Raw genomic sequence first — 12,405 nt, forward strand, 5'->3', positions numbered from 1 at the left:
CTGGCTCTGGGAGGGGAGTGGGGTCTAATGGTTAGAGCTGGGGGGGCTGGGAGCCAGGACGCCTGGGTTCTCTGAGATGGGAGCAGAGTCTAGTGGTTAGAGCTGGGGGTGGGCGCCAGGACTCCTGGGTGCTCTCCTGGCTCTGGGAGGGGAGTGGGAATTAGCTGTCAGGGCATGACTAGATCACACTACCCTGTGACCCTGCTGAGCCCCTCCTCAGCCCCCCGCACTGGGGCAGGCAGCCCTCCCCCCATCCCCGGCTTGTTCAATCCCGATGTAAATCAGCCGTTGCAGCGCCGCAAATTGTTGTGCTGCCGTTAATGATGATGTTTGGGATAAACAATGCGGGACCCATTGCTCAACCCCCCCCCAGCGCCCCCCGCAGCTGACGGCTCATTAGGGCTGTCTGTCACCCGCCCGGCTGGCACTGCGGCCTAGCGAGGGGCGGCCAGGTCCCTTCTCCTGGGTCACAGGGCAGCAGGCCTGGGCCCAGCTCTCGCCCACACCCGTGTGGGTCTGAGTGGGGCAGAGAGACACCCACCCCGCCGGAGCCCCACTCAGAACACACCGGCCCACGCACTCCTGGGCTCGCCTCTGGCTCTGGGAGGGGCATGGCTTAGCGTGTGGGGTGGGGGAGGAGCAGGGAGTCAGGACTCCTGGGTTCTTTCCCTAGCTGCCTGTGCGAGGGGTGGGGCGGGGGCAGGGAGTGTCTCCCCCCCCACGGGCAGTTCTGATTTCTACAGCCTTTTCTATTTCTTTAGGAGTGAGCTTCTCCCCTTCGCCTGGAGACAGAGAAAGAGGGCGAGCGAGCTGCAGGATCGCGGCCATGAGTGGGGAACTGAGGGTTTTACGTGTCATCTGTCTGTCCATCCATCCGTCCATATATACACCCCCCATCTGTCTGTCCATCTATCCGTCCGTCCGTCCATATATACACCCCCATCTGTCTGTCCATCTATCCGTCCAGCCGTATACACACCCATCTCTCTCTCTATCTATCTATCCTCAGACCTCCACATTGCCCTGAGATTTGGGATCCAAATTCTCTCGTCCACGCTGAGAACTCTGGTTCGGGAACGTGTCGGGTGGGCAGGGGGAGTCTCTGGTGAAGCTCCCCCAGAAATGATCCCCCCCAAAGATCAGGGCTAGCCGGGGCAGAGGGTGTTTGAAGTATAGCTCTCAGAAATCGGGGTGCAGAAACTCATTGGATGCTGTCAGGGGGTCACATGCGGGACAAATCATTGGGGTCCACATCGAGCCACTGTCCCCCCCTTGCTTCCAGCCCTCACACTCTGTGCCTCAGTTTCCCTGTTCTTGGCCGGGTGGGTTCTCAATGGACTGGCTGGGTCCGACCCGGGGAAACTCAGAGGACAATTTCCACCCTCTCTCGAGTTCTGAGAAACGGCAGCACATGTCTGGCGGGGAGGCTCTGACCGGTGCCAGCCCCAGGTACGCCGCTCTGGATTACCATGAGTGCGTGGGTGTTAACCTGGTCTGGGCCCTGGGCCGCCAGCTCTGCCCCGCACCAGACAGTGCCTGACAGCTAACCGTGCCACACACCCACAAAACGCCTTGGGACTCAGTTTCCCTTTTCCTCTCCCCCACCGAGCTTCTGGGTGAAAGAAACAGGCCTAAGCATGCAGAAGTTGATTGACCGGCAAAGGAGCAGGGGGCTCTAGTGACTGTGGTATAGGCTGGGAACCAGGAGTCCTCGGCTCTGGGCAGGTGTGGGGTCTAGTGGTTAGAGCCGGGGAGCAGGGCTCTGGGCAGGGAGACGGGTCCGGTGGTTCTAATCCGAGCTTGGGGGCGGGTTTAGGGGTTAGAGCAGGGGGGTTGCTGGAGGGCAGAACTCCTGGGTTCTCTCCAGGGCCCTGGGAGGGAGTGGGTGGTCTGAGCTGTGTGGAAGGTGGGTTTCCGGCCCGTCCGCCAGCCTGTTTGTATATTCCGAGCTCATGAGATACATTATTCGGGAGAAAATGAATCTTTCATGACTGATTTGTCGCCGCCTCCTCGAGCCCCGTTGTTGTTTAATGTTTCAATTTGGAGGAAGCAAACATTCAATCAGGCGGATTAACTATTTAATGGGTGTCATCACTCAAGCTGTCTGGCGCAGGGCAGCCCGGGCCAGCCGGATCAGGCCGCGGCCTGCGGCACGGAGCCGACAAGTCAACATCGATCCCGTGATGCCTTTGTTAAATTATCTGCCGCGGGACAGGAGCAGCCCCCAGGGCGAGGGGTGGGCAGGGGGGAGCACCAGCCTCTGAGTGGGGCGGGGCAGTGGGGCACGTATGGAGGGTGCATTGGGGGACCTTGCCCCAGTGCAAGGGGCAGAAGGGCTGGGATGGGGAGTGGGGTGCAAATGGAAGTCGGGGCTCAAATCATGGCCCCCCCTCACTGTGCCAGGTGCTGCACAGAGCCCAGCTGAGAGCGACCTTGTCCCACAGACACACACTGTAAACACAGGGCCGGAGGGATGAAGGAACGTGCCCTGGGCCACCCGCTACGTCAGTGGCAGAGTCAGGAACAAACCTCAGGACTCCTGGCCCCCGCTCTAACCACTAAACCCCACTCCCCTCCCAGAGCTGGGGCTAGACCCCGCCCCCAGAGGGACTGCTCACCCCAGCCTTGTCAGTGGCTAAGCAGGGATTTATTCTCTGTCTCTGCAAATGGCAGGGCCAAGCCGGGGATGGGGACGTAGGGGGGACTTGGGACCCGGGCAGGGAAATGGGGGTGCAGGGACCTCTCTTGTTCTTGGAGTCCAAAGCCAGACACCCCTTTAAAGCCGCAATAGCTGGCAGTCGGCAGCCTCCCACCCCGGGCGCATGGAGGGAGGGGGGGTCGCACTGCACCAGGGGCAGCTGGCGGGTGACTGGGGGGGGGGGGGCTGCAGGTCCATGGGGTGAGGGAAACTCTGCGGAGGCTCCCCCCAAATTTCCTAGGTCTCCTCCCCCAGCTCCCGCCTGGCCCCACTTCGCTCTGCTGCTCCGGCTGCATTTGATATTCCAGAGCTTGACGGGCCTCCTGCCCCCTCGCCTGGGGACGGGGGTGGGGGGAGGGCTGGGGGGGGCTGGGGGAGGGGGCAAGGGCTGGCTGGTTTCGTTTGATTTAGAGGAATGAAGAGCTTGGTGAGGCCCGAGCCAGGCAATTGCTGGCTGATTGTTCGCCTGATGGGCCCAGTGACAGCTAAATAGCCGGGGGATGGCAGCCGGGGATATTGCTCCAGGCCCCCCTCCCCCGTCACCGCTCACCCCCCCAAATGCCTGGCTCCCAGCCCCCCCCCCCTCCACTCTAACCCACTGCACTGGGGGGAGAACCCAGGCGTCCTGACACTGGGATTACATTTCCACCTTTGACGGAAGGACAGTGCTGGATGACTGACAGCCAGAGGAGGGCGCCCCCTGCTGAGCCCCCCCCTTCCCTGCACCACGGGCCCCCTAGTGCCGTGCTGGGGCAGTGGGGTATCTTCCCATTCGTTTCTCTGGTGCTTCGAACCCCCCAAGATCAAGGGAGGCTCCCAGAGGAGTGGAAACGGCCCCCGCCGGGCACCGCGCTGGCTCACGACTCCCCAAGCCATGACAGCCCCATGACCTGGATTTGTGCGTCCATCTGTCCAGGCCCTGGTTACAGGACAGACACACCTCAACAGCCTGGCAGACGCTGTCCCCCCACGGGGCTTCGCTCTCCTTTAATTGTTCGCCTCCTGCATTCGGCCAGGAAAAGGTTCCGCGTCGCGCCCTGCGCTGCTGATAAATGGACAGGTTTCAGATCGCATGAGTCCAGCGCGATAACAATCCCCAGAGCCAGCCGCACACCCTCCTTCCCCGGAGCCCTGCAGCTGGGGACGCACGTATATGTACACACACGCACGTGCACCCCCACATGTACACCAGTGTGCATGTACACACTCCCATGTGCACACACATTCACGTGTGCACACACATACTCGCACACAGGCATGCGCGTGCACACTCACACATGCACAAACACATAGACATATACTCACACATGAACACAAGCTTACACACATGCACACACACACACACACACACTCATGCACATGCACACACACATAAACATGGACACAAACACATACCCCCCCCCCACATGAATACAAGTAAACACGTGCACACACACACAGCCCTACACACACGTGCACACAGGTATATGCTGTGAGTTCTGACCCCCTCCCCTCCAGAGAACCAGATCTGGATCGTGGCCCAAGGTGAGAAATGGGTCGAGTTCAGAGCCGGGGCCACAATGTGACTTGGGACTCCAGAAGGTGATTAAAGACTGAACTGTGTGGGAACAGACTCCCTCCCCTCGGATCAGCGCCGGCTCCGATCCGGCCCCAGGGCAGGGGACTGGCGGGCTCAGGGGGGCAGGGAATGGGACACAGGGTCCCCTATTTATCTATCCATCCATCCATCCATCCATCCATCCATCCGTCCCCTCCTGCCTTTCCTCCCCCCCCCTCCTCTCTCTTCCTTTGTCTCACTCTGTTCGTCTCTCTCTTGCTCTCTCTTCTCTCTCAAGTGTTTTCAATTTTATTCTGAGTGGAATTAACTACCCCTGATGTCAAATTGCCGCCGCAATCGATAATAATATCTTTACAAAAGAGGATATTCTTCTCTCTGCGAACGGCCCCTGAAAAATGGAAAATTTAGTCGAAATTGATTCATTACTTGACACTTTATAGGACGGGCCTGCTATTGATCGGGGCCTGTCATGTCCTATCTGCCTTAATCGAACCTGAAGTCCAGTGTCGATGGTGGTATTTTTCATAATTCCAGGAGACCAGACAGATACAAAAACACACACGGCTCATTCCACTGCCCCCACCCCCAGCCTGCTGGAGGGGCCGGGGGGGGGCTCTGTTAAAGCCCCCTCCCAGCCCAAGCCACAAGCTCCCCCCAGCACAAGACCTGTCACCCTGCCAAGCCCTTTCCACTTCCAGATACACCCCTCGAGGAGACCCCCCCAAAAGCCCCTACAAGTTCAACCCCCTCCCCCAGAAGAGAAATTGCCCAGAGCGAGTCCATGCCAGAAAGGGCTGTTGGGGGGGGGGGGGCGGGGAGGTTACCCCCCCCCCATCTTCCACACTAACCTCATTTCTGCCCCCAGCTAGTGTTTCACCTCCCCAATATAAAATCGCCTGCCTCTCCCCCCATCCCAAAACACTGGGGGGGGGGGGTGAGTCTAGCTCTGTGTGTGTGAGGCTAGGTCTGTGAGTGTGGAAATGCACACACACTCCCTGACACACACACACACTCTCTCTCTCACACACATACACATACTGTTAAGGACACCTAGCGATCTCCAACTCCTAATAAGACACCCCAGTCAACTTCAGGAGTGAACCCTAACCCCGCCACACACACACACACACACACACACAATGTATTACTCACCTCCTAGAATGTAAGTCCTTGGGAATGTCTGTGTGTGTGTCTGTGTCTGATCCTGCCATTCCCTGCTGGAGTGCATGAGCCCTGGTGTGTGTGTGTGTCTGTCCCTGTCCTATTGGTGGGGATGAGCCCTGCTCTGTGTGTGTGTGTGTGTGTGTGTGTCTGATTGTGTGTGCGTGTGTTTGATGGAGGAGACGAGCCCTGCTCTGCGTGTGTGTGTGCATGTGTGTCCCTCTGCCGCCCCCTGCTGGAGGGGGCTGAGCTCTGCTCTGTGTGCTTGATGGAGGGGATGAGCCCTGGTGTGTGTGTGTGTGTGTGTGTATGTGTGTGTTAGGAGCTTACGAAGTTGTAGGCCCCTCTAGATGTCTGACACGAGGGTTGATGCTCAGTGACTTATTGTTCTTGCGTTATAAAGAGACAAGAAATACGTGTGCCCCCCCCCCCCCCGGCCCGCAACATGCCCTCACACCCCAGGAGACACAGGACGGAAGGCAGGACGGAGAATGAGGCGTGCAGGCCAAGTACAGCACCTTGGGTGTAGATGGCAGGTTCCCGGCTCGAGCAGGAAAGCAGGTCGATATTTAATTGTTATTGCAGGCAGGGAGTGTATGTGTGTGTGTGGGGGGGGAGCTGCTGGAACATTTGTATTTTGTGTGTGTTTGTGTGTTGTTTATCAGTGGAACGCTGTGACACCACCTCCACCATGGAGCCACAGGGGCCAGTTCAGCTACACACTCACACAAGGCCTTGCATCACAACTTTGGGGGGGGGGGGGATGGAGGAAGAGGAGGTGACACAAAACTTGTGCATTGGGTGTTGTTTTGGTCCCAAGGGTGCGACTCCAAGTCACCAGACACACACAAGAGGGTTCAGGTAGCCACAAGCTGCCCACCAAAATTTGAGGGGGGGTCAGGCCTGGAGAAAGGGGTAACACAAAAAATTGGTGCCAGAAATGGGATGCCTAGGCACAGCCCCCCCCCCCCCCCCCCCACACAAATTCTGGAGGGCATGGACAGCTACCAGCCCAACGCCATCCATCAGAATTCGAGGAGGTCCATGGCTTGGAGAAGGGGGAGATGGCACCCAAAAATGCATTGTGGGATGTGTTTGTGTGTAGTTGTTCTGCCACCCCTCCCCATGCAGGAGCACATATTTAGGTACCCCAGGCCATCCATTACAATTTGAGGGTGTTACTATGGGGGGGTGACACCCAAGATGTATTATAGGGTTTGTGTTGTTTGTGTGTGTTGTTGGCTGCCGTGGGATCCTTATGCCACACACCTCTCCAAAGCCTGGGGCACATGTTTAGCTACCCCAGACCATCCATTAATGTTCGGGGGGTGGAAGGAGGTAGGCTGGGGGAAGGTAAGATGACATCCAAAATGTATGTGGGTCTTGGTGCCAGCAGTGGGATCCGTCTGCACCACAATCTCACAAGGAGAGCAGGAGTCCGGGCCAGGCTCAGGTGCCCCAGGCCATCTATGAAGATCTGAAGGGGGCTGAGGCTGGAGGACAAGGGAGGTCTCTCTCTCTCTCTCTCTCACACACACACACACACACACACTCCCATTATTTTCTGCAAACCAGCCAGCGCCTCCTTTCGCTCCCCTTCCCTGTCTAAATGAAATCAGTCATTTTCATCAAGTGCCCGGCCAAATATTATCTACAGTCCATTCAGAGGGATCGAATCTTATTTAGAGTCGCGATTCGACATCTGTTTTCAAATTTGATCAGCTATGAACTTTATTTTCCGAGTTTGAGGAAAATTATATCCATCGATCCGCGGCTCTGGCGGCTCCTACAAATACCGCCGAGCCCCGGCCAGCTCCCTCCCGCTAGCGAGGGGAGGAGAAGCCTGGGAGACCCCGTGCCGTCCTCTCCGCCTGCCTCACACACCTCCTCTGCCTGCCTCACCCGCGCCCTCCTTCCGAGCCAGCTCCGCGTCCCGGGCAGCCCTGCCCCACCCGCTCGCTCGCTCGCTCGGAGCCAGCCCAGCCGAGGGGCGCTGCATTCCCCCCTCCCTCCCAGGCCGGGGGTGCATGATTTCATTTGAATGAAACGAAAAACATTTTAAGACGATCCCCCCACGTAAACCGGCCCCCGCCTCCTGCAGCTGAGCCCTTCTCCCCCCCCCCTCCGGCACCTGCAGACCGACCGACCGACCGACCGGCCGACGGACTGGATGGTGAGCAGCCTGCACGGTGAGTAGCGGAGTTGGGAAAGTTTCCTGGCGGGGGCGGGGGGGAAGTTGGCTTGTCTGAATTTGTGTTGCGTGGGGGGGAGTTGACTCCTGGAGGGGGGGTCTGGGGGCAGCAGCTGCACACTGGATTTTGTAGGGGGAATAATGTCCTGTCTGCCTGGCACACGGCGGGGAGGGGAGGGTCCTGACCCTTGAGTCTCACCCCCCCCCCCGCACAATATTTTCACGCTAGCATCGCTGGCGGCAACTTTCTTCGTCCTTCCCCCACTTTCCTTCCCTCTCGGAAGGTGCTTCGGTGCCCTGCCTCTGCCCGGCCCGGTCCGATCCGGTCCTGCCCTGCCTGGGCCGGTCCGGTCCTGCCTTGCCCACCCTGCCCGGTCCGGTCCTGCCTTCCCTCTGCCTGCCCGGTCCGGTCCGATCCGGTCCTGCCCCGCTCTGCCTGGTCCAGTCCGGTCCTGCCTTGCCCACCCTGCCCGGTCCGGTCCGGTCCTGCCCTGCCCGGTCCCTCTGCCCCGCCTGCCCCGCTCCCCCCCCCCGCCGATCTCTCTCCATGCCGCTGTCTGTCCCTCCCGCTCTGCAGAGCTAACTGGAGGCCGGTTTCCGTTTAGATTAAGGCAGGGAACCTAATTCCAGGGCAGGGGATCGAAGTTTCTGGCAACAAAGGGAAATAGCGAATCGATCCGCGCTCCGGAGATGAAGAGACAAGTGTGTGTATCCATCAGCGCTAAACGGCCGCTCGGCGCTGCCCTGCGGACGCGGGCGGCATGACAAGGGTCCTGCGCCGGGGGGCCGGGGCCGGGGGCTGTGAGCGTGGCGGCCCTGGCCCCCCCCCTTACTCAGGGTGACCCGCCGCCCCACTGCCCCGCAGCCCCCCATTGCCCCAGGCCTGAGCCCCCGGGAGTCTGGCCTGGGGGGGAGGAAGGCATTGAGCGGGCAGGAGACGCGGAAGAGAGAGGGCTGTTTGGGGGGGGCCCATGTGGGTCAGGGCTCTCCGCCCCCCCCCCCCCCGAGAACGTCGCCCCGGGAAGGGGGCGGGGGAGCTGAACTGATTCACGGTGACTTTGAGAAACTTTCCGCCTCTTACCGGCTGGGGGTGGAGGTGGGGCTCAGGGCAGCTTCCTGTGATGGGGGGCGCGGGTGCAGCGGAGGGGCTGGGGGAGGACCAGGGCGGAAAGAGGAGGGGTTCTGGAGCTGGGGGTGCTGTGGGGGGCACAGGAGGGGTCCTGAGTCCATGGGAGATATTTGAAAGGGAGGACGGGGCAGGGCAGAGAATTGGGCCAGGCCAGAACCGACCCCCTGCCCCGCCCTCAGGGAAGGAGTGTGGGGAGGGGCAACTCCTGAGCAGACCAGCCGGGGTAGGGGGGAAATGGGGCAAGACTTAAACCCCCAAATCCTACTGATTTCCCACTCAGCTTCCAGTTTGTCTCCTCCACAACACACACACACACCAGGTAAGCTCAGGTGTGTGTGTGAGAGAGAGAAAGAGAGAGAGAGAGAAAGAATCTCTGTGTGTCTCCATGTCTGTATGTTTGTACCTGTCTCTGTGTGCATACACAGTGTGTGTGTGCATGCAGTGTGTGCATGTGCTTGCACTGTGTCTGTGTGTGTGCATGCACTGTTTGTGTGTGTGCGTGCGTGCAGTGTGTGCGCGTGCAATGTGTGTGCATGCACACTGTGTGTATGCATAGTGTGTGTGCATGCACTGTTTGTGTATGCGTGTGTAGTGTGTGTGCATGCACAATGTGTGTGAGTGTTTGTGTGTGTGTGCAGTATGCGTGCATGCAGTGTTTGTGTGTGTGCGTGCGTGCAGTGTGTGCGCGTGCAGTGTGTGTGCGTGCAATGTGTGTGCATGCACTGTGTGTATGCATAGTGTGTGTGCATGCACTGTTTGTGTATGCGTGTGTAGTGTGTGTGCATGCACAATGTGTGTGTCTGTGTGCATGCAGTGTGTGTGTACAGTGTGTCTGTTTGCATGCATTGTGTGTCTGTGTACATGTGCAGTGTGTGTGCATGCAGTGTGTGCATGTGCTCACACTATGTGTGTCTGTGTGTGTGCATGCACTGTTTGTGTGTGTGTGTGTGCAGTGTATTTGTGCATGCACTGTTTGTGTGTGTGTGTGAGCATGCAGTGTGTGTCTGTACACGTGCACTATGTGTGCATGCAGTGTGTGCATGTGCTCACACTGTGTGTGTCTGTGTAGTGTGTGTGCATGCACTGTTTGTGTGTGAGTGTGCACAGTGTGTGTGTACATGTGCTGTGTGTGTGTGCGTGCATCTCTCAGTGCAGGGTTTCTCTTTGCATGGCTGTGTGTACAGTAGGTAAAACGTGCGTGGTGTAAATCCTGGTGTGTGTGTGTCCCTGACACTGGAGATGAGCCCTGATCTCTCTGTGTGTTTGTGCATGGCTCCCACACAAACCAGGACACAACCCCCCTGGTGTAGACGTGTGTCTGTGATCAGCATCCAAGGGAGCAGCAATGGCTGGGTTAATTAGCGCCCCCCCCCCTCAGGTCCATGCTGAACAGGGGCTTCGCCCTTCCTGATGGCTGGAAGTGTAAAGCCGCGCCTAGAGCAGGCTGCCTCCGCGGGGGCGTCCACACGCGGCCTCGGCACCTGCTGAAATCGGTGTCACACCGCCTGGGAAGAAAGAGCTGCACGGCGAGCCGGCAGTGTCTGGGCATGGACGATGCAGACCTGACCCCAGTTTAATTAGCCCACTGCTGCTCCCTGTGTGCGGACGCTTAACAAGGGGTTCGGCGTGATCTGCAGGGACGCCAGGTCTGTGCTAGGGAACGGAACTTGTTTGCATTGCTTAAATCCTTCCTTCCTTCCGTCCTTCCATCTGTCAGTCCATTCCTTCCTCCCTCCCCCCCCCGTGTCAAACACTCACTTTTTCATCGTTCCTCTCAAGACACATCTTGTGACCCCCCAACCCCCTGATCTGAGCTGTTCGTACAGCTCACCAATCCCCCCCCCCCGCATCCAGAGGTCTCCCCGCCCCATCCAGCCCCAATGAGGGGGTGTGAGGAGGAGGAGATGGGGCCCCCGCCCCTGATTGTGATCTGGGCAGTGAGTGAGTCTGAGAAGCCCGAGGGCATTGATTTGTAGAGACTGGGGGGGCTATGCCTAGAGCCCTGTCTGTGTCCCAAACCAGAGGGGTGCAGACCCCCCCCCACACACAGAACAGCTGCCCAGTGCCTGGGTGGGGAAGCCCAACCTCCCTCTCGCCTCTGCAAAACTAACTTGTCAGTTGTTGGTGTCGACTCACCTCCCCCCGCCACACCAGCTCCCCGCCACAGCCCTCATCCGTCCCTGGACACCTGCATCGTCTGTCTGTCTGTCTGTCTCACTAGAGCTCAGGTCCCCACTGCCCCAGAGCCCCTCCCCCTTTTCCTGCTCCCTTGGGATGTCCCCAGACCCCAAGTCACAAACTGCCCTTGGGGGGCAGTTAACCTTCAGCTCCCCCTTGCCCCAGACTCTGACCCCGCCCCCCCCCCATGAATTAGCCTGGCATGAGCAGGCTGGAGTCCAGGCCCACGCGGCCAGGCCTGTGGATGGGGTGGGGGGCTGCGTAGCTCAGCCTGGCAGAGGAGGGCAGGGAGGGGTGAGGGTTACAGCGTGTATTGGGGCACCGGGGGAGCAGAGCTGAGCCCCAAGGGGGCAGGTGTCAGTGGGGGACAGTGGGGGCTGCAGAGGGTGGTGGAGGAGCAGGGGGCAGGGAGCAGTGGGCGGTGCAGGGGGGCTGCAGAGGGCCGTGGGGTGCAGTGGAGGGTGCAGGGGGCCATGGAGGAGCAGGAGTGCAGGGGTGCAGTGGGGGGTGCAGAGGATGGTGGAGGAGCAGGGGGGCAGGGGCAGGGAGCAGTGGGAGGTGCAGGGGGGCTGCAGAGTGCCGTGGGGCGCAGGGGGCCATGGAGGAGCAGGGGAGAACAGGGCGCAGGACGGTAGCGAGCTGGACCAGGCCCGGCAGGGGCGTAGCTGGCAGAAGCCCGGGGAGGAGCGGAGCGGAGCGGAGCGCCCCATCGATCGGCACCCAGGAGCCGGCTGTTAGGATTGCATCTTGTCACAATAATTTATTGCTCTCATCCCCGCCTGATCGATGGTTTGAATTAGCGAAGCGCCCGGCTTTAATATTTACCCTCCGCGCTGCGCCTCCAATCTCCATTCTAATTGATCTGGACACGGCCGATAGCTGGGCGAGGGGGATGGGGAGCAGGACGGGGCCATGGGGGCAGGGGGACGGTGATCTGGGGCAGCAGAGATCTACACAGGGTGGATGTCCACAGGGGCCCGGAGTCCATGAGTGTGTGCGTGTGTGCGTGTGTGCATGAGTGTGTGTGCATGAGTGTGTGTGCGCATGTGTGCATGTGTGTGCACGCATGAGTGTGTGCGCATGAGTGTGTGCGTGTGTGTGCGTGAGTGTGCATGACTGTGTGTATGCATGAGTGTGTGTGTGTGCATGAGTATGCGCGTGCGTGTGCATGACTGTGTGCGTGTGTGTGCATGAGTGTGTGTGTGTGCGTGTGTGTGCATGTGCGCATGAACAGAAAGTGACACATGCATGGATACAGACACTGCACACACACACACAAACGAACAGCACACAGAGAGATGCACACACCGCCACACCAAGCATGACTCCCATCTCCTGGTGCCTGCTGGGGGGTATCCGGACCCCGTCTCTCTGGCAGGCCCCGTCCTGCCCTAACAGACACAGACTGGGTCTGACCTGAACTCCCAATGACCAGGGATCCCCCTTTCCATCACTGGGGCCTGGCCCCCGCCCGTGTGTGGAGCAAGGCA

The sequence above is a fragment of the Emydura macquarii genome, unplaced genomic scaffold (assembly GCF_026122565.2).
Source record: "Emydura macquarii macquarii isolate MOO-44397 ecotype Brisbane River unplaced genomic scaffold, CSIRO-AGI_Emac_v2 contig_2594, whole genome shotgun sequence".
NCBI classification, from domain to species: Eukaryota; Metazoa; Chordata; order Testudines; family Chelidae; genus Emydura; species Emydura macquarii.